The sequence below is a fragment of the Macaca thibetana genome, chromosome Y (genome assembly GCF_024542745.1).
Source record: "Macaca thibetana thibetana isolate TM-01 chromosome Y, ASM2454274v1, whole genome shotgun sequence".
Classification (NCBI taxonomy): domain Eukaryota; kingdom Metazoa; phylum Chordata; class Mammalia; order Primates; family Cercopithecidae; genus Macaca; species Macaca thibetana.
The window spans coordinates 12,048,728-12,071,466 of record NC_065599.1 but is presented as its reverse complement, the minus strand read 5'-3'; the positions used below and the strand labels follow the sequence as shown (position 1 = coordinate 12,071,466).

At 50.3% G+C, this 22,739-nt stretch overlaps 1 protein-coding gene across 2 annotated transcripts in view; it reads right to left on the bottom strand.

The window, feature by feature from the left end:
- LOC126947142 (P2Y purinoceptor 8) overlaps positions 1-22,739 on the bottom strand; it is a 74,102-nt gene that overhangs the window by 35,276 nt on the left and 16,087 nt on the right. The window contains exon 2 of one of the 2 annotated variants that reach the window (XM_050777781.1): positions 282-458. The gene's annotated coding sequence lies outside the window, so the exon portion shown is untranslated. Of the gene's footprint in view, positions 1-281; positions 891-22,739 lie in introns of those variants that run through there. The other variant, XM_050777782.1, reaches the window with a different exon arrangement.

The following is a 22,739-nucleotide window of genomic DNA, read 5'->3' as shown; positions in this document are numbered from 1 at the left end:
AAGAAGGTGGACTTTTTCCATCTTTTTCTAGGCCAACCTCAGCCCTGTCTGTGACCCTCGAGAGCTTGTGCAGAGTGCGTGGCCCCTATCTTGAGGGTGTGTGTCATTTTGCAGGACTCTGGTGAGCCCGGGTTAAAAAAATCACACACCCCAAAGGCAGGCCGAGCTGAGGGCTCTCTCTGCCATTCAACCGCATCTGTGGCCCGGATCTGCTCTGTTGCTGGGGTATTTCTGCAGGGCGGCCTCTCCTCTGTGAACACCCCCAGGTCCCCGTGACTTACAGCGGCGGCCGCAGGGAGGGCAGACGTCCCGGGTGAGGCTGGTCTTGTGGTGTTTGTCCGAGCAGCCGTCAAGCTGGGCAGGGGGTCCTCGGGGACGCTCCTCCTCCTGGTCCAGAGGTGGCTGCCCTATGGCAGTGTGCTTGCACAGGGGCAGGGGTGCAGGGCCAGCTCTCTGCTCTGCTGGGAAAAAAAAAACCCCACTGGTTGTGCCTGCACCAAACCCTGAGACAGACACGAGCAGCCTCCAGAGACCCAGCGAGCTGCTCTCAGCCGCGATCTGCAGACTGAACTTGGTGCAGGGTGGTTATGAAACAGGCCAGACCGACAATAGATGGGAAAGGTTCCTGTTTTTGGCCCTGGGCCCCAGGGAGCGGGGTCAGACCATCACAGGGGGATTTTACGTGTTTTTCTCCTGATGCGATATTTTTCAATACGGCTTTTTTTTTTTTTTTTTTTTTTTTAAATGAGTTTGGCCTCCATGTATGCAGGACCATTGCCTCAGAAGAGTTAGTGTAGGATTCGAAAATGGGTTAAATATAAGGACAGCTTCTCTTGCCTATATTGGATATGACTTTATGCTTTACGTGAAAATACTAATTTTTAAAAATATGTATGTCCACAGTCACTATTTTTTTTTTTTTTTTTTGAGACGGAGTCTGGCTCTGTGGCCCAGGCTGGAGTACAGTGGCTGGATCTCAGCTCACTGCAAGCTCCGCCTCCCGGGTTCACGCCATTCTCCTGCCTCAGCCTCCCGAGTAGCTGGGACTACAGGCGCCCACCACCTCGCCCGGCTAGTTTTTTTGTATTTTTTAGTAGAGATGGGGTTTCACCGTGTTAGCCGGGATGGTCTCGATCTCCTGACCTCGTGATCCGCCCGTCTCGGCCTCCCAAAGTGCTGGGATTACAGGCTTGAGCCACCGCGCCCGGCCTTTTTTTTCTTTTGAGACTGAGTCTCGCTCTGCTTTCCAAGCTGGAATGCAATGGTACCGTCTCAGCTCACTGTGACATCTGCCTCCCAGGTTCAGATGATTCTCCCTCGGCTTCCCAAGTAGCTGGGATAACAGGTATACACCACCACATCCAGCTATTTTTCTTTTTTGTATTTTTTTTATTTTTAGTAGAGGCAGGGTTTCATCATGTTGGTCAGGCTGGTCTCCAACTCCTGACCTCAGGTGATCCACCCGCCTCAGCCTCCGAACGTTCTAGGATTACAGGGGTGAGCCACCACGCCCGTCTGTATATTCACTATTTAAAAGCGGTGCTCATTGGATTATGCTAAGACAGTTTTTATTTGGAAGCTTGAGGCTGCCGTGAGCTGAACGACACGGTACTGACTAAACTGAACTGAACCGAACAACTCACACCACTGCACTTCCAGCCTGGGTGACAGACAGAGCAGGATCCTGTCTCAAAAATAAAAGGGAGAGCCCTTAATGCAAACAGCTAGCTCAGGGTATATTTTGTGCAGTTTCTGTCTGTTACAGGCTGAATGGTACCCTCCCAAATTCACACGTTAAAGCCCTAGGACCACACGATGTGGCTGTATTTAGAGATTACTTCTTTGTAGAGTTGACGACGGTAAAATGAGGTCACTAGGAGTGGGCCCTGATCCAATAGGACTGGTGTCCTCATAAGAAGAGGAGACGAGACCGGGCGCGGTGGCTCAAGCCTGTAATCCCAGCACTTTGGGAGGCCGAGACGGGCGGATCACGAGGTCAGGAGATCGAGACCATCCCGGCTAACACGGTGAAACCCCGTCTCTACTAAAAAATACAAAAAAACTAGCCGGGCGAGGTGGTGGGTGCCTGTAGTCCCAGCTACTCGGGAGGCTGAGGCAGGAGAATGGCGTAAACCCGGGAGGCGGAGCTTGCAGTGAGCTGAGATCCAGCCACTGCACTCCAGCCTGGGTGACAGAGCGAGACTCCGTCTCAAAAAAAAAAAAAAAAAGAAAAAAAGAAGAGGAGACGAGGACAGGGACACACACAGAGGGTTGACCCTGTGAGGACACAGGGAGAAGACGGCGTCTCCAAGCCCAGGAGAGAGGCCTCAGGAGGAACCAGCCCTGCCCACACCTGGATCTCAGACGTCCAGCCTCCAGGACTGTGGGAGAATCAATGTCTGTTGTTTATAAGCCGCCCAGTCTATGGTATTCTGTGATAGCAGCCTGAGATGGACTAAGACATCCCATAAGAAGAGGAGATGAGGACACAGACACACACAGAGGGACGAGCCTGTGAGGACACAGGGAGAAGACGGCGTCTCCAAGCCCAGGAGAGAGGCCTCAGGAGGAACCAGCCCTGCCCACACCTGGATCTCAGACCTCCAGCCTCCAGGACTGTGGGAGAATCAATGTCCGTTGTTTCTAACCACCCAGTCTGCCGTGTTTTATTATGGTGATCGAACTGACTGCCCCTTCACTCTGAAGCAGGTGGGAGAAGGCGAACGTCGGGGAAGCTGCAGAAACCTGGGCCGAAAGGAAGAGAACGTGAGTGCCACTGGCTTGTGCCTGCCGTCGAATTCCGAAGACCATCTCGAGGCCATCGCCGTCGGGAGTCACGCTCCCCGGCCTGGCTTCTCGGTAGACACAGTGCGTTACAGGGTGGGAAATGGTTGTTAACCGTGGTGCCCCGCCTTGGGGTTGGGGAGCCACCCGAGAAGGCACACAGCCACAGCCACAGCCACAGCCACAGCCACTGCCACAGCCACAGCCCTCCCGGGTGCGGCTCCCTGGGATTCCGCCCTCTGCCCTTACACAGGGTTTCTCTGTCGCTGCTCGGTTCACAGGAAGCAACTTGTCTGCTGTTCCCAAATCTACTTCTGGGGGCCTCGGTCCTCTGCTCTTTTCCCGGAGGGAACAGGCTGGGAAGGAGACTGGTGTCCCCTTAAAGCATTCAGGCAGCCACCACTTCAGACGGACCAGTCATTCGCAGATAACTAGGACATGGGGTCATGTTCAACACCGCTTCCCGTGACTCTCTTTCCTTCCTTCCTTCCTTCCTTCCTTCCTTCCTTCCTTCCTTCCTTCCTTCCTTCCTTCCTTCTTCCTTCCTTCCTTCCTTCCTTCCTTCCTTCCTTCCTTCCTTCCTTCTTTCCCTTTCTTTCCTTCCTTCATTTCTCTCTTTCTCTCTTTCTTTCTCGTCTTTCTCTTTCTCTCCTTCCTTCCTTCTTTCTCTTTCTTTCTTTCTCTCCTTCCTTCCTTCTTTCTTTCTCTTTCTTTCTTTTTCTTTCTTTCTCTCCTTTCTTCCTTCCTTCCTTCCTTCCTTCCTTCCTTCCTTCCTTCCTTCCTTCCTTCCTTCCTCTCTCTCTCTTTCCCTCCTTCCCTCCCTCCCTTCTTTCCTTCTTTCTTTCTTTCTTTCTTTCTTTCTTTCTTTCTTTCTTTCTTTCTTTCTTTCCTTCTTTCTTTCTTTCCTTCTTTCTTTCCTTTTGAGATGGAGTCTCGCTCTGTCGCCCAGGCTGGAGTGCAGTGGCACAATCTTGGCTCACTGCAACCTCCGCCTCCCGGGTTCAAGCTATTCTGCCTCAGCCTCCCACGTAGCTGGAACTACAAGCACCTGCCACCACGCCTGGCTACTTTTTGTATTTTTAGTAGAGACGGGGTTTCACCATGTTGGCCAGGATGGTCTTGATCTCTTAACATCGTGATCCGCCCGCCTCGGCCTCCCAAAGTGCTGAGATTACAGGCGTGAGCCACTGCACCTGGCCGAGTATTTTTAATATTAGTGTTTTAGGAACTCAGTCACTCCACTAGCCAACCAGCATGGACAGAAACGCAAACATCAGGCCCGGCGCAGTGAGTGTCTCACAGTTGAAATTCCAGCACTTTGGGAGGCTGAGGTGGGTGGATCACTTGAGGTCAGGAGTTCAAGACCAGTCTGATCAATATGGTGAAACCCCATCTCTACTTAAAACACAAAAATTAGCCAGGCGTGGTGGCAGGTGCCTGTAATCCCAGCTATTCGGGAGGCTGAGGCAGGAGAATCGCTTGAACCCGGGAGGCGGAGGTTGCAGAGAACCGAGATTGCACCACTGCACTCCAGCCTGGGTGACAGAGTGAGGCTCCATCTCAAAACAAAAACAAAAACAAAACAACAACAACAAAAAGAAACTCAAACATCACAGAGACAGAGCAATGTTTAAAAAAAAATAGCATGTTAATTAGGGTTTTTTCTTTTTGTTTTCATGACAAAGTCTCACTCTGTGACCCAAGCTGGAGTGTAGGCTGAGCTCAGTGGCTCACACCTGTCATCCCAGCATTTTGGGCGGCCGAGGCGGGTGGATCACCTGAGGTCAGGAGTTAGAGACCAGCCTGGCCAAGATGGTGAAACCCCGTCTCTACTAAAAATACAAAAATGTGCCGGGCGTGGTGGCGGGCGCCTGTCATTCCAGCTGCTCGGGAGGCTGAGGCAGGAGAATCGCTTGAACCCGGGAGAGGGAGGTTGCAGTGAGCCGAGATCGCACCACCGCACCTCAGCCTGGGGGACAAGAGTAAACCCTGTTTCAAAATAAATAAATAAATAAATAAATAGTATGCTGACAAGGAAATATGGCTCTTTCTGTTTGTCATAGTGGCTGGCATCTCCAAGAAGGTACCGGACTTGCTGAGGTGTGGAGTGAGGTAGCACACACAGGCTGGTGACAGATGGTTGGTTTGGGGGAAGTGGGACGGCGAGGGGCGTGTTGGGGCGGGCTTGGAGGCCTGTGGGCGTCAGACAGGCAGCTTAGGGGGTCCTGGCCGTCCAGGAAGCTGTGAGTATTTGGTTTGGCGGCAGCTGAACCCAGGCAGCGGGGCCGAGGAGGTAAGAAGCAGAGATGGATAGGCAGCAACCCTGCCGGATGCCCGCCACAGCAGACACAGATAGCACAAAGGATAAAAATAAACACCAACGGCTCCTTCCAACCTGATTCCTGCTTTGACCTGGAGACTCAAGCTGCTGCTGAACTTTGAACAGCACCCACAGTGTTAGAAAACTATGAAGGAGGGTCAGCCCGTCTTGGTGATAGCCCCCAGAGGTGACCTCCCAACACCCACCAGATGCACAACAGCCAACTCCGTTTTTGTTTTTTCCGACGGAGTTTTCCTCTTGTCGCCCAGGCTGCAGTGCAATGGCACGATCTTGGTTCACCGCAACCTCCCGTGTTCAAGCGATTCTCCTGCCTCAGCCTCCCGAGTAGCTGGGATGACAGGCACGCACCACCACGTCTGGCTAATTTTTGTGTTTTTAGTAGAGATGGAGTTTCACTATGTTGCCCAGGCTGGTCTCAAACTCCTGATCTCGTGATCTGCCCTCCTCGGCCTCCCCAAAGTGCTGGGATTACAGGTGTGAGCCACTGCGCCCAGCCCTCTGTTGTTTTCTGAGATGGAGTCTCGCTCTTGTTGCCCAGGCTGGAGTGCAGTGGCACGATCTCGGCTCGCTGCAACCTCCGCTTCTCAGGTTCAGGCGATTCTCCTGCCTCAGCCTCCCGAGTAGCTGGGATGACAGGTGCGGGCCATCATGCCCGGTTAATTTTTGTATTTTTAGTAGAGATGGGGTTGCACTATGTTGGCCAGGCTGGTCTCAAACTCCTGACCTCAGGTGATCCGCCCACCGTGCCCTCCCAAAGCGCTGGGATGACAGGCTTGAGGCCCCGCGCCCGGCCATGTTAATTCTTCAGAAGTCAACAGAGGCCCGTTGCTCTGAGCTGCCACCACCCCCGGCCCTGTTTGTGACGACCAACGGGCTTCTGTGGATGCAGGATTTTGGGTGCTAAAACCAGGAGAGCCCTCAGCAGCACCCATGGGGCCGCCTATCTGGCCCAGGGTGACCTGATTCTCTCGGTTCTGTCCTGGGAGACGTGGGGATTTTTAAGCCTGACCTTTTAGCTTTACCACAGGGCTCCTATCCAGCCTCTTCCTTCCTGAGACGGTCTCTACGCCCAACTTCCAAAGCTCACGGAGCTGGCCGGAGAGTCCCAGGGACCTCCTCCGAACTACGTCTTGGAAGGACGTGGCTGCGTCTTCTCAGATACCATGTCCAGGCTTCAGTCTGAGTCTTTTCGGTCTGACTCCAAGGGACGTAAATGTCAGCCCCCGGGAAGCCCTCCGTGCATCCCTGTGATGGTGCTTTGCAGACTTTTGGCCTGTGTTTGACTTTCTGATGCGTTTTCACTTCCATTTTCGTTCTGACGTGTTTATTTACGGAGAGACGAGGTTTTGCTCTGTTGCCCAGGCTGGAGTGCAGTGGTGACATTATAGCTCACGGCAGCCTCAACCTCCTGGCGTGAACCGATCCTCCCACCTCAGCCTCCTGAGCAGCTGGGACTACAGGTGCATGCCACCACAGCTGGCTAATCTTTGACTTTTGGAGAGATGGGGGGGTCTCACTATGTTGCCCAGTCTTAGTTTTCATTTTTATTTATTATTATTGTTATTTTTTGAGATGGAGTCTCGCTCTGTCACCCAGGCTGCAGTGCAACGGCGCAATCTCGGCTCACTGCAACCTCTGCCTCCCGGGTTCAAGTGATTCTCCTGCCTCAGCCTCCTGAGTACCTGGGATGACAGGCATGTGCCGCCACACCCAGCTAACTTTTTGTATTTTCAGTGGAGATGGGGTTTCACCATGTTGGCCAGACTGGTCTCGATCTCCTGACTTCGTGATCCACCCACCTCGGCCTCCCAAACTGCTGGGATGACAGGCGTGAGGCACCACGCCCGGCCAGTTTTCATTTTTATTTATTAGCATTATTTTTTTTGAGACGAAGTCTCGCTCTGTCACTTGGGTGGGAGTGCCGTGGCACGATCTTGGCTCGCTGCAACCCCTGCCTCCTGGGTTCAAACGATTCTCTTGCCTCAGCCTCTCAAATAGCTGGGACTACAGGCATGTGCCACTACACCCGGCTAATTTTTGTATTATTAGTAGACACAGGATTTTACCCTGTTGGCCAGGCTGCTCTTGAACTCCTGACCTCAAGTGATCCACCCGCCTCAGCCTCTCAAAGTGCTGGGATGACAGACACGAGCCACCGTGCCCGGCCTCATTTTTCTGTTTGGAAATAAAGTCCTGTCTAGGTTTACGATGAGTGGGATCACATCACTGAAGATAAACGAGCAAGAAAATGGATTTGCTTATCTCTGTTTTGGTCACGTCCTCTTGGAGGGGAGCCAAACCTCCTCCCTTCTCTCCCCAACTTCGAACACAGAGTGTTGGTGGCACTCAGTCAGGGACAGGGCCCCGCTCTGGGTTCGGGTTCCTCTTTCTGCTCACTCTCTGGGGACCCTGTTTGCCTCCCTGCAACACGCCTTGCTGAAGAGCTCGGTGCTGGCTGCCACGTGAGCTGCCCCTGTCCCTACTCTCAGCAACCTTCCCCACCTGCAAACCCCAATCGAGGGCCTCCCGTGTTGCGTTGGATGGCGGCCCCCAGAGATAGCTCCACGTCCCGAGCCCTGCTATTTGGGGATGGGGCATCATTTGGAAAAGAAGGTCTTTGCAGATTAATTAACTTGTGGATCTTGAGAGAAAATAATCCTGTGTTATCTGGCTGGGCCTTAAACACAATGACAGGTGTCCTTATCAGAGACAGAGGAGGAGACACAGACACAGAGGAGGAGGCCACGTGGAGACGGAGGCAGAGACTGGAGTGATGCGGCCACAAGCCCAGGGACACCTGGAGCCCCCAGGAACTGGGAGAGGCAGGAAGGATCCTCCCCTAGAGCCTCCAGAGGAAACTGGGTCCAATTGTAATGGGTTGAACAGTGGATCCTGGAAAGATATGTCCATATCCTCGAGCTCAGAATCTGGAATGGGATATTATTTGGAAATAAAGAACTTTGCAGATTTAATAAGTTAAGGATCTGGAGATGAGATCTTCCTGGAGTAGCGTAGGCCTTAAATGCAATGACAGGTGTCCTTGTAAGAGACAGAAGAGGAGACACAGACACAGAGGAGGCCACGTGGAGACGGAGGCAGAGACTGGAGTGATGCGGCCACAAGCCCAGGGACAGCTGGAGCCCCAGGAGCTGGGAGAGGCAGGAAGGATCCTCCCCTGGAGCTCCCTGAGAGAGCCCGGCCCTGAGACATTTTGGTCTCAGACTTCTGGCCCCCGGAACTGTGAGAAAGTAAAAACTCCTGTTGTTGAAGTCCCCAGTTTGTGGCATTATCTGGTGTCTGCCTCAGGGGACTCACGGAAATGGCTTTGTCTCTGCACCCCGGCAATCATTTTAACGTTGCTACCGAACATTTCAAAATGTGAAAGATGCAGGCACTTTGTGACGTGCCAGGAGCATTGTTATTTAAAAACACAACTGCCAGCCGGGCGCAGCGGTTCACGCCTGTCATTCCAGCAGTTTGGGAGGCCGAGGCGGGTGGATCCCCTGAGGTCAGGAGTTCGAGACCAGCCTGGCCAAGATGGTGAAACCCTGTCTCTGTTAAAAATACAAAAATTAGCCGGGCGTGGTGGCGGGTGCCTGTCATCCCAGCGACTCGGGAGGCTGAGGCAGGAGAATCGCTTGAACCCGGGAGGTGGAGGCTGCAGTGAGACGAGATTGTGCCATTGCACTCCAGCCTGGGTGACAAAGTGACACTCTATCTCAAAAACAGACAAACAAACAAACAAAAAACTGCCAGCTGGGCACAGTGGCTCACGCCTGTCATCCCAGCAGTTTGGGAGGCCGAGGCGGGCGGATCCCCTGAGGTCAGGAGTTCGAGACCAGCCTGGCCAACATGGTGAAACCTAGTCTCTACTAAAAATATAAAAATTAACGGGGCGTGGTGGCACATATGTGTAATCCCAGCTACTCAGAAGGCTGAGGCAGGAGAATCACTTGAACCCGGGAGGCGGAGGTTGCAGTGAGCCGAGATCGCGCCACCGCACTCCAGCCTGGGTGGCAGAGACTCAGTCTCAAACAAAACCAAACCAAACAAGAAAAAACACAACTGCTTTGTCACTCTTCTGGAGGAACTGAATAGACTCTGCTAATGTTGGTGTTATACAGGCGATCATCCACTTAACTAACCTCTAAAGGAACTGTCTTTAAAGATTCGGGAATTCCACATCCTTCTTTGCCCTCCTGGAGGGTCCTATTTTCAATTCGATTGCCTCCTGTTGTCATGTAGACCTGGATTTGAAAGCCTTTGAGGGGTGACCCTATCCATCTCATGACAGCCCAACAGTACGTGTGTTGAAATTTAAACATGGGTTTCACTTCCTGGTACCATAAGGATCCCACGTGCTGGAAACTTTCTTCTGCTGAAATGTTTTCTGTGGTCAACACTGATCCAGCTGGGCACCGTGGCTCACGCCTGTCATCCCAGCATTTTGGGAGGCTGAGGCGGGCGGATCACTTGAGGTCAGGAGTTCGAGACCAGCCCGGCCAAGATGATGAAACCGTGTCTCTACTAAAAATACAAAATGAGGCCGGGTGCGGTGGCTCACGACTGTCGTCCCAGGACTTTGGGAGGCCAAGGCGGGCGGATCGTGACGTCAAGAGATCAAGACCATCCTGGCGAACACGGTGAAACCCCATCTCTACTAAAAATACAAAACAATTAACTGGGCGAGGTGGCGGGCGCCTGTAATCCCAGCTACTCAGGAGGCTGAGGCGGGAGAATGGTGTGAACCCAGGAGGCGGAGCTTGCGATGAGCTGAGATTGCATCACTGCACTCCAGCCTGGGAGACAGAGCAAGACTCCATCTCCAAAAAAAAAAAAAAAAAAAAATTATCTGGGAATGGTGGTGTGCACCTGTCATCCCAGCTACTCGGGAGGCTGAGGCAGGAGAATCACTTGAACCCAGGAGGCGGAGGTTGCAGTGAGCCGAGATCACACCACTGCACTCCAGCCTGGGCAACAAGAGCAAAACTCCATCTCAAAAAAAAAAAAAAAAAAAAAAAAAACCATCTATCAGATTGGAAAAAAATCAGTGTCTCCAGCCCAGATCTCAGAGTTTTTTTGACAAGGCTGGGAGAAGAAGCAGGGTGATGAGCTGAACCTGTATTTCCGTCGTTGTGCTGGGCTGACAATCAGAATTCACAGCTTTGCCTCATCCACCTGTTCCAGAGAAGTCAGCAGCTAAAAGCAAGTGTGGACACAACGAACCCCTCCCGGCCAGCATCTCTAGACCATGTCTAACGACAGAAGCCAGGGAAGGCATGGACAGAAGAGGCCCCTCACTGGGCAATGTGGTTGCTCTGTATTTTGTGGGAGCTGGTTGCTATTTCTGACAGACAGAAGATTAGGATTATGATTAGAAGATCAGTTTGCCATTTCAGAGAGCCGGAAGACTAGAGAAGAGAACTGCAATAAATGCTATCATTTGTTTTGTTTTGTTTTGTTTTTTGAGACAGAGTCTCACTCTGTCGCCCAGGCTGGAGTGCGGTGGTGCGATCTCTGCTCACTGCAAGCTCCGCCTCCCGGGTTCATGTCATTCTCCCGCCTCAGCCTCCCGAGTAGCTGGGACTACAGGCACCCGCCACCTCGCCCGGCTAATGTTTTGTATTTTTAATAGAAATGGAGTTTTACTATGTAGGTCAGGTTGGTCTCGAACTCCTGACCTGGTGATCCACCCGCCTCGGCCTCTCAAAGTGCTGGGATTACAGGTGTGAGCCACCGCACCTGGCAGGTGTCATATCTTAATGCTGTGTAGAAACCTATGCAGTCTGTGTTAGTTATCTTGGGCTTCCGTAACAAAGTCCCACAGACAAGGCAGCTTAAACAACAGGCATTGATTCTCCCACAATCCTGGAGGGTGAATGTCTGAGATCAAGCTGTGGGCAGGGCTGGTTCCTCCTGAGGCCTCTCTCCTGGGCTTGGAGACGCCGTCTTCTCCCTGTGTCCTCACAGGGTCGTCCCTCTGTGTGTGTCTGTGTCCTCATCTCCTCCTCTTATGCGATGTCTTAGTCCATCTCAGGCTGCTATCACAGAACACCATAGACTGGGGGGTTATCAACAACAGACATTGATTCTCCCACAGTCCTGGAGGCTGGAAGTCTGAGATCCAGGTGTGGGCAGGGCTGGTTCCTCCTGAGACCTCTGTCTTGGGCTTGGAGACGCCGTCTTCTCCCTGTGTCCTCATGTGGTCATCCCTCTGTGTGTGTCTGTGTCCTAATCCCTTCTCATAAAGAGGCCAGTCCTATTGGATCAGGACCCACCCATAGACTCGTTGAACCTCAAACACCTCTTCAAAGACTCTACGTGGAAAGGCAGTTGCATTTGAAGGTCCTGGGCATTAGGATTCTCATCCATGAATTTAAAGGAGACACAGCTCCGCCCACGTCACAGTCCCGTGTCTAAATCCCTGATTCCGTCACGTCCACACCTCGACCCAGTGCCTCTGTGACTGGGTGTCTCGTTATTCGATCGGATCCCTATTGAACGAGCTGCCTAAAACCTCCCCAAGTGCAAAATCCCTGCGTGTCTGCATACGCTGGGCTGGAGGCTGTTGAGGGCTTAGTGCTTCAGCTGGCTCACGCCTGTCATCCCAGCACTTTGGAAGGCCGAGACGGGCGGATCACGAGGTCAGGAGATCGAGACCAGCCTGGCTAACACGGTGAAACCCCGTCTGTACTAAAAAAATACAAAACATAAGCTCGGTGTGGTGGCAGGTGCCTGTTGTCCCAGCTACTCTGGAGGCTGAGGCAGGAGAATGGCGTGAACCCGGGAGGCGGAGGTTGCGGTGAGCCGAGATCGCGCCACTGCACTCCAGCCTGGATGACAGCGAGACTCCGTCTCAAAAAAACAAAAAAAAACAAACCCGAAAATCTCATGCTGAACCTTGAATTGGAAACGTGAGTCAGGGCATCTCAGAAGAGCTGGGCTGTTTCTGTGTGTGACCTGCTACTACTCTGGCCGCTTGCCCATCGCAAAAACGGATGGGACTGTGGAAAGCAGATCTTTATCTTTCCGAGAAGGAAGCCACAGCGGGCCTCGTCACCGGCCTTTCCGTTGGCCTTGGTGTCTTAAGGACCACAGAGAGTGTCCATTGAATGAGTTTCCTCATGTCCAGCAAGGACAGGCCTGAAAAATGCAACCACCTCACACAAAGGCATTGGATGAAGGTCTGCAGAGAACTGACGATAAAGCTTGGTGTCTCGCCAACAATTTCAGAATATTATCCACTAGCTTAGGACGATACAAAAAGCCTTGTAGGAAGCCGAGGTGGGAGGATCCCCTGAGGTCAGGAGTTGAAGACCAGCCCGGCCAACATGGTGAACCCCCATCTCTACTAAAAATACAAAACTTAGCCGGGTGTGGTGGCAGGTGCCTGTAATCCCAGCTACTCGGGAGGCTGAGGCAGGAGAATGGCGTGAAACCGGGAGGCAGAGGTTGCAGTGAGCCGAGATTGCGCCATTGCACTCCAGCCTGGGTGACAGAGCAAAAGACTCCGTCTCAAAAACAAACAAACAGAAAAACACAAAAAAAACCCAAAAAATCCAAGAGGAGGATTTGCAAATAGAGTAATTCTTCCATTTCTAGCTCTGTGTAAAATTCCCGGAGTACTGCATTTTAAAAAATCATTTCCCATTTCTAAACCTTGTAACAAAAGAATATCTTTGTTTACATTGAACAAAGCATCTTAATTTCCTTTTTTTTTTTTTTTTTTTTTTTTTGAGACAGAGTCTCGCTCTGTCACCCAGGCTGGAGTGCAGTGGTGCAATCTCGGCTCACTGCAAGCTCCGCCTCCCGGGTTCAAGTGATTCTCCTGCCTCAGCCTCCTGATTAGGTGGGACTACAGGTGCCCGCCACCACGTCCAGCTAATTTTTGTATTTTTAGCAGAGACGGAGGTTTCACCATGTTGGCCAGGCTGGTCTCGAACTCCTGACCTTGGATGACCCACCTGCTTGAGGCTTCCAAAGTGCTGCGATTACAGGTGTGAGCCACCATGCCTTAATTTCCTTCTTAAACCATGCTCCTCTGTGCCCTTTCCCTTCTAAGATGAGCCAGGAGGCTAATTAGGCAGACAAAAGAAGACAGAGAGAGAGAACTGTCTCCTAGAGAGAGCTGGTATGGCCTACCAGGCTATAGATGGAGATGTATCTTCTGGGAGATGACCGCCTCTGTTTCCCTTCCGTTGAGAAATTGCCTTCTTTTCAGCCCTGAGCTGCGGGTGTCAGGAGTCCAGGAAAGAAAGAAGGCAGAGGAGAGAGAGGTGTTTGGATGTAAAGATGTGTCTGCCACGTGGAGAAGAATCTTCACGACATCACCATGAGCTCGGTGACTCAGAGGGACCCTGAACGTTTGGATGTTTGTTACTTTCTGGCCACTTTTTTTTTTTTTTTTTTTGAGACGGAGTCTCGCTCTGTCGCCCAGGCTGGAGTGCGGTGGCGCAATCTCGGTTCACTGCAAGCTCCGCCTCCCGGGTTCACGCCATTCTCCTGCCTCAGCCTCCCGAGTAGCTGGGACTATAGGCACCCACCACCACGCCTGGCTAATTTTTTGTATTTTTAGTAGAGACGGGGTTTCACTGTGTTAGCCAGGATGGTCTCGATCTCCTGACCTCATGATCCGCCTGCTTCGGCCTCCCAAAGTGCTGGGATGACAGACGTGAGCCACCGCGCCCGGCCACTTGCTGGCTACTGTCATTTCTGTAGGCCACGGATGGGTCATAGGAATCCCCATGACTAAAATTAAGATGCAATTTAGTTGGAAGCCACATTGATTCCGTGGTCCCCGGTCCAAAGATTCCATGCTCTGCTATTTGCAAAAGGCTCCTGGAGCCCTTCGGTACATGCAACCCCCCAGCTGCCTCTGAACCAAGCAAGGAAGATCTAAGATCAGAGGCCAGATCAGGGCAGCCGTCCTGGCTTGTTGTGTGTGTGTGTCCAAGACGAAATCCCCTGGATTTCACCGGACGAGATGGGACCTGCCATTGCATGTTGTCCTTGAACCCCTGGCAGTTCGCACCTGCTACCTTGTGAGTCCTCGAAAAAAAATCAACCTCATCTCTCGTTGGATGACTTGTCCTGGGAGACACGCCAGGACCCCACCCAAGCCTTCCTAGCCGAAAATCATCATCACCCATGCAGAAAAACCGTCACTCATATCCCAGGTGACCACCGACGGTGGTTCGGAGCTGGGGTAGCTCCTGAATTCCTGCAGTGCTGGCGATGTACCTGCTGTGTGGATCGCTAAGCTGAGGGTCAGGGCCGTGACGGTCCCCGGTCGCAGCACCTGGCGGAGTCCCCACGTGCCGGCCCCTCCTGTGGGCGACGCGATTCCGCGATTCCCCCCACCACCCCCCGCACCTGACTTCGCATGCCTCCTTCATGAGAAGCTTCCTAGTGCGCTTGAGCCGGTGTGTGGGTATATAGCAGCCCTGTGGTGAGGGGAGGGAAAGCAAGGGTTTTTCTTACTTGACAGAAGAGGAAATTGAGGTTAGTTATTAGGTCATGGCATAGCCGTGGTCAGAGCCACGGCTGATAACGTGGAAAGGCGTGCCTGAATGAAAGGGTGTCTGTCACTCGACACACACCCCACGTCTTTGCAGCCGGGCGGGACCAGGCGGGAGACCTCCGTGCCGCCACCCTCACCTCTCCCACCCCGTACGGCGTGTGCCTGTTGGCCTCTCTTCACGACGCCCCTGCCCCCCGACACCCTGAGGGTTTGGGGGGAAATCCAGCAATGGCTTAAGTCAGGTGACATAAGATTCCTCACAACAGACTCTGCTGTTCTGGCCGTACTGCTGAGTGTCTCTGAAACCATGGGAAGCCCCCAGGGGCCGGCAGAGCTGCAGGCAGTCTGCTGGGGTGGTGGCCTTCATGCTGCTATTAACCAGGCTGAGTGTGGACCACAGGTTTTCAACTGGGGCCATTGCGGTCCCCAGGGAATGTTTGGCAGCGGAGACATCTCAGCAGACACATCCTCCACCCACAACGGGGTGCAGGAGCTCCTGGCCTCTGGTGGGTGGAGCCCATGGACGCTACTCAACACCCTACAGTGCACGGGACGGTCCCACCACAGAGAGTCGTCCAGCCCCAAAATGTCAGCAGTGCTGAGGCTGAGAGACTCCGTATATCGGTCATCCCCACATGAGAGACTCTATTGGTTATCTATGTATCCATCTATGTATCTACCTATCCAGCCGTCCATCTATTTATCTCACTATCATCTATGTATCTATCTACCTGTCCAGCCATCTAGCTACCATCTATGTATCTATCCATGTATTCATCCATCTATCTATCCTGTATGTATTTATCTATCATCCATCCATCTATCCATCCATCTGTTCTATCTCTCCATCCATCCATTCTATGTATGTATGTATCTATCTATCTATCTCCATCTATCTATCTATCATCTATGTATCCATCCATCCATCCATCCATCTATTCTATCATCTATGTATCCATCCATTCATTGTATCTATCATGTATCTAACTATTAGCTATCTATCTACCATGTATGTATCTATCCATGTATTCATCCATCTGTCTATCCTGTATGTATTTATCCATCCATCCATCCATCTATTATATCATCTATGTATCTATGTATCATCCATTCATTGTATCTATCATGTATCTGTTATCTATTTATCATGTGTGTATCTATCCATCTATTCATCTATCTATCCTGTATGTATTTATCTATCCATCCATCCATCTATCCATCCATCTATTCTATCTCTCCCTGTATGTATTTATCCATCCATCCATCCATCTATTATATCATCTATGTATCTATGTATCATCCATTCATTGTATCTATCATGTATCTGTTATCTATTTATCATGTGTGTATCTATCCATCTATTCATCTATCTATCCTGTATGTATTTATCTATCCATCCATCCATCTATCCATCCATCTATTCTATCTCTCCATCCATCCATTCTATGTATGTATGTATGTATCTATCTATCTCCATCTATCTATCTATCATCTATGTATCCATCCATCCATCCATCCATCCATCTATTCTATCATCTATGTATCTATGTATCCATCCATTCATTGTATCTATCATGTATCTAACTATTAGCTATCTATCTACCATGTATGTATCTATCCATGTATTCATCCATCTGTCTATCCTGTATGTATTTATCCATCCATCCATCCATCTATTATATCATCTATGTATCTATGTATCATCCATTCATTGTATCTATCATGTATCTGTTATCTATTTATCATGTATGTATCTATCCATCTATTCATCTATCTATCCTGTATGTATTTATCCATCCATCCATCTATTCTATCTCTCTCTCTCTCTATTGTCTATCATCTATCTATCTATGTATCTATCCTATCTATCCATCTATCTATCTATATATCTCTATCTATCTACATCTGTCATCTGGGTATCTATGTATCTATCCATCCATCTATATATCTATCATCTATGTATCCATCCATTCATTCATCCATCCATCCATCATCCATCCATCTATTCTATCATCTATGTATCTACATATCCATCCATTCATTGTATCTACCATGTATCTAACTATCATCTATCTATCTGTCTATCTATCTACCTATCTATCTCATCTATCATCTATATACATCTATCATCTATCACCTATCTGTCTCAATATCTGTCAATCTATCATCTATATCTATGTATTACCTATCTATCTCAATAGCTAGCCATCAATAGTCTATCATCTAATCTATTCATCCATCTATCTCAATATCTATCAATCATGGAATAGCTATATCTATTCATCTATCTGTCTACATCGGGCTTAGAGCACGAAGGGCTCACTACTCTGGGAGAGTAGCTTCGAGGAACACCACCAGTGTCCTCACTGCTACAAGCTTTTTGTTTTTCTCTGGCAGCTGAACAAGCCCAGGCTTGGAGATGAGCCATATGAAAACCAATGAAGCTCATCCAACTCACAGACGCTCACTCATGGACCCCCTGCTCCACCAGCCATAACTACAGCTTCCATTGCACAAGAGATTAATTTCAACCACTTTCTCCTGGTAAGAGACTCTGACAGTGGGCTGGTTCTGGATGGTTGACAGAGGCTGCACACTCAGTGCCTCTGTGTCCTGGAACATTTTGACAGCCAGGCTCAGTGGCTCATGTCTGTAATACCAGCACTTTAGGAGGCTGAGATGGGTGGATCACTTGACATCAGGAGTTCAAGACCAGCCTGGCAACCATGGCAAAACCCTGTCTCTACTAAAAACACAAAAATTAGCCAGGCACAGTGGCGTGTGCCTGTAATCCTAGCTACTCAGTAGGCTGAGGCAGGAGAATTGCTTCAACCTGGGAGGTGGAGGTTGCAGTGAGCCGTGATGACATCACTGCACTCCAGCCTGGGCAAACAGAGTGAGACTCTGTCTCAAAAAGAAAAAGAAAAGAGACCAGGTGCAGTGGCTCGTGCCTGTAATCCCAGCACTTTGGAAGGCCGAGGTGGGTGGATCACGGGGTCAGGAGATCGAGACCATCCTGGCTAACATGGTGAAACCCCGTCTCTACTGAAAAAAAAAAAAATTTAGCCGGGTATGGTAGTGGGTGCCTGTCGTCCCAGCTACTCAGGAGGCTGAGGCAGGAGAATGGCATGAACCTGGGAGGTAGAGGTTGTGGTGAGCCGAGATCACGCCACTGCACTCCAGCCTGGGTGACAGAGTGAGACTCTATCTCAAAAAGAAAAAGAAAAGAAAAAAAGAAAACACCTTTTGATATAGACAGCCTCAATGTGATGCATTAAATGTTAAAAGTCTCTGCCCCCAAAGTGAACATGGAACTTCTGTTACACACATGCTTGTCCTGTATGCACGTGTGAGGATGCCCTTCACTGAAATTCATAGCTCCTCCTGTAACCTGTTCAATACAAGTATGTTTGGTTATCTCACTCAACATAAATTCCCATCTCTGTCTTTTCTCCTTCAAAACGTCTACTTTTAGTCTCTGGAAGAGGCTACATTTCCCAGCCTGTTAGGTTGTGTCTTTTCTCCTTCAAAACGTCTACTTTTAGTCTCTGGAAGAGGCTACATTTCCCAGCCTGTTAGGTTGTGTCTTTTCTCCTTTGAAACGTCTACTTTTAGTCTCTGCCAGAGGCTACATTTCCCAGCCTGTTAGGCTGTGTCTTTTCTCCTTCGAAACGTCTACTTTTAGTCTCTGTCAGAGGCTACATTTCCCAGCCTGTTAGGCTGTGTCTTTTCTCCTTCAAAATGTCTACTTTTAGTCTCTGCCAGAGGCTATATTTCCCAGCCTGTTAGGCTGTACACAACAAGCTCTCCTCTCCAAATGTGTACATTTCATCATTTTTTTTCCTTCTAATGATGAGATCTCGGTCCGTCACCCGGGCTGGAATGCAGTGGTGTGATCATAGCTCACTGCAGCCTCCGACTCCTGGGCTCAAACCATCCTCCCACTTAAACCTCTCAAAGCACTGGGGTGAAAGACACAGCCACCTTGCCCAACCAATCTCGTGATTTTAAGTCGACACCTTCCATTCTCTTGATGGCACCAAGCACTGGCCTTCAACACCATGTCTACGGATGGCTAGCTGAGTCCCTTCTGGGACTCCAGACACCATTCTCTTAGCTGTCTGTGGTCTGAGACTTCTTCCTGCTTGACACCTGGCTTCCTGCCTTATAACTTCCTTCACATGAGTCCTCTGGTCAGTCCCATGTCACTCCCTGACAACACCCAACATGGCCAGGTGGATCCTTCTGGAATTCCAGGTGAGTAAGTGTTGTGCCTTCGGTGATATGGGGGCCCACCTGCTCCTCTGCCTTTTCTCCTGGCTCTTTTGTCCAGGGCTCAACACACCAGATACACAAGCAAAGAGAAGAGGCTCCCAGGCTGGGGAGGTCTCCTGTCCAGGGTCTCCTCCTTTGTAAGAGTGTCCTGAGGGTATAGCAAACAATGACTCCACACTGGGGGGTACTTAAACAACAGAAATTCATCATCTCCCAGTCCTGGAGGTGAAGCGTCTGAGATTAAGGTGCGGGCAGGCCCACGGTATTAGTCTGTTCTCACGCTGCTAATAAAAACGTACCTGGCCGGGTGCAGTGGCTCAAGCCTGTAATCCCAGCACACTGGGAGGCTGAGGCAGGTGGATCACCTGAGGTCAGGCGTTCAAGACCATCCTAGAGCCAACATGATGAAACCCCATCTCTACTGAAAATACAAAAATTAGCCTGGCGTGGTGGTGGGTACCTGTAGTCCCAGCTACTCGGGAGGGTGAGGCAAGAGAATCACTCGAACCTGGGAGGTGGAGGTTGCAGTGAGCTGAGATCATGCCATTGCACTCCAGCCTGGGCAACAGAGTGAAACTCCATCTCCAAAACAAACAAACAAACAAACAAACAAACAAACAGACAAAGACATTCCCAAGACTGGGTAATTTATAAAGGAAAGAGGTTTACTGGACTCACAGTTCCTCATGGCTGGGGAGGCCTCACAATCATGGCAGAAGGCAAAGGAGAAGCAAAGTTCCATCTTACATGGTGGCAGGCATGCCACCCTTTCCCTCCCCCCTTACCCTTCCCTCTCCCTTCCCTTCTCTCCCATTCCCTTTGACGGAGACTTGCTCTGTTGCCCTGGTTGGAGTGCAGTGGCGCGATCTCAGTTCACCACAACCTCAGCCTCCCTGGTTCAAGCAAAATTCTCCTGCCTCAGCCTCCAGAGTAGAGTAGCTGGGATGACAGGCACCCACCACCACACCCAGCTAATTTTTGTATTTTTTGTAGGGACGGGGTTTCACCATGTCGCCCAGGCTGGTCTCAAACTCCTGACCTCAAGCAATCCGCCCACCTCAGCCTCCCAAACTGCTGGGATTACAGGCGTGAGCCACTGCGCCCAGCCTGCCTTTTTCTTTTCCTTTATTATTATTATTATTATTATTTTTTTAGAGGTAAAAACAGCTTTGTAGAGATAGAATTCCTATAGCATGCAATTCACCCATCTACAGTTCATTGGATTCAGAACATTGAGTTGTGCAAACACCTCTCCACAATCTATTTTAGCATCTTTTCTTTTCTTTTCTTTTCTTTTCTTTTCTTTTCTTTTCTTTTTCTTTTCTCTTTTCTTTTCCTTTCCTTTCCTTTCCTTTCTTTTCTTCTCTTTTCTATTCTTTTCTTTTCTTTCTTTTCTTTTCTTTTCTTTTTTTTTTTTTTTGAGACAGTTTTGCTCTTGTCACCCAGGCTGGAGTGCAGTGGCACAATCTCAGCTTGCCACAGCCTCTGCCTCTCGGGTTCAAGTGATTCCCCTGCCTCAGCTACCCGAGTAGCTGGGATTACAGGTGCCCGACATCACACCCGGCTAATTTTGTATTTTTAGGAGAGATGGGATTTCTCCATGTTGCCCATGCTGGTCTCAAACTCCCGACCTCACGTGATCCACCTGCCTTGGCCTCCCAGATTTGCTGGGATGACAGGCGTGAACCACCGTACCCGGCCATTTAGGATACTTCCATCACCCCCAAAAGAAATCCTGTACCCTCTGGCTCTTACTTCCTGCTATTGTCTGAAGGTTTATATCACCCCAAAATATATAGGTTGGAACTCTAAGCCCCAGGATCCTGTCAGGAGGATTCGAAATTAAGGTGAGATGGGTTTGCAGCAGAGATGCTCCACGATGTTTCCTTATAAGAACAGGAAGAAGGCCAGGCAGGACTGTGGACCGTCAGTCATTTGCATGAGTGCTTAGAAACAGCAATGAAAGTGTGTTTATTTAGAAGCGAGTTGTATGGGGTGAAGGAAGCCAGCCAGCCGCACCTCAGCTGGCTATCTGGTGGGGGAGGTTTCAGGAACTCCCCTTCCTTTGTTTCCGGTGAGCGTAACAGACAACCTCCTAATTCCCGTGCAGCTCGAAAAGCGTCCCGCAAAGACTGTTTATAGCCCAGAATGAGGAAGCGAGACAGGGGGTATTGCATTTTTTTTTTTTTTTTTATGTCTTTCTCTTTCTCTCTCTCTCTCTTTTTTCTTTTTTGAGACGGAGTTTCGCTCTTGTTACCCAGGCTGGAGTGCAGTGGCGCGATCTTGGCTCACCGCAACCTCTGCCTCCCGGGTTCAGGTGATTCTCCTGCCTCAGCCCCCCGAGTAGCTGGGATTACAGGCCCCCACCACCATGCCCAGCTAATTTTTTGGTATTTTTAGTAGAGACGGGGTTTCACCATGTTGGCCAGGATGGTCTTGAACTCCTGACCTCAGGTGATCCACCCGCTTCTACCTCCCAAAATGCTCGGATTACAGGCGTGAGCCGCCGTGCCCTGCCCTCTTTTCCTCTCTTTAAAAAAAAAAAAAAGAAAAGAAAAGAAAAGAAAAGAAAAGAAAAGGTGGGGTTTACATAATGAAATCAATCATTGTAAAGGCAATAGCTCAGGGGTATTTATTGCATTCATGCCTCCGTGCAGCCAACACCTCCATGTGGTTTCAGAATATTTTCCACACATCCCACACATGTGTCTATTGTAACTTTAAATACAATCCTCAGATGACAAAGCTCGGAATTATCGTGCATGCAGGGAGATTCAACAACCAAGACGCAAACGGTTTAGTGCACTGGCCAGGCACGGTGGCTCATGCCTCTAGTCCCAGTGCTTTGGGAGGCCAAGGCAGGAGAATGGCTTGGAGCCAGGAGTTCAAGATCAGCCTGGGCAACAGAGCAAGATCCTTTCATTAGCCACGCATGGCGGTCCATGCCTGTAATCTCAGCTACTTGGGAGGCTGAGGGGGGAGGATCGCTTGAGGCCAGGAGTTAGAGGTTGCAGTGAGCTATGATCATGTCACTGCACTCCAGCCTGGACAACAGAGCAAGATCCTTTCATTAGCCGGGCATGACGGTCAGTGCCTGTAATCTTGGCTACTTGGGAGGCCGAGGGGGGAGGATCGCTTGAGGCCAGGAGTTAGAGGCTGCAGTGAGCTATGATCATGTCACTGCACTCCAGCCTGGGCAACAGAGCAAGACCCTTTCATTAGCCGGGCATGGCAGTCGATGCCTGTAATCTCGGCTACTTGGGAGGCTGAGGGGGGAGGATCACTTGAGGCCAGGAGTTAGAGGCTGCAGTGAGCTATGATCATGTCACTGCACTCCAGCCTGGGCAACAGAGCAAGACTCTGCCTCTAAGAATAAAAATTAAGGCCAGGAGTGGTGGCTCACACCTGTAATCCCAGGACTTTGGGAGGCTGAGATGGGCGGATCACTCAAGGTCAAGCGTTCGAGACCAGCCTGATCAACATGGTGAAACCCCATCTCTACTAAAAATGCTAAAATTAGCTGGGCGTGGTGCTGCATGCCTGTAATCCCAGCTATTTTTGGGAGGCTGAGGTGGGAGAATCACTTGAACCCCGGAGGTGGAGATTGCAGAGAAACAAAAATGTAAAAAACTTAAAAAAAAAAAAAAAACATATAGCAAGCGGTTTGGAGTAGCAGTGAAGGGTGTGACCTCTGGGGCTGGTGTACTTGGAGGTAACGCCCCAGCCAGGCGAGAGTATGCCTTCCTTATTGTGTCCCTCAGTTTCCCCTATGCAAAATGGGGATGTCAACAGAACTTTCTCCAAGGGTGTCGCTTTAGT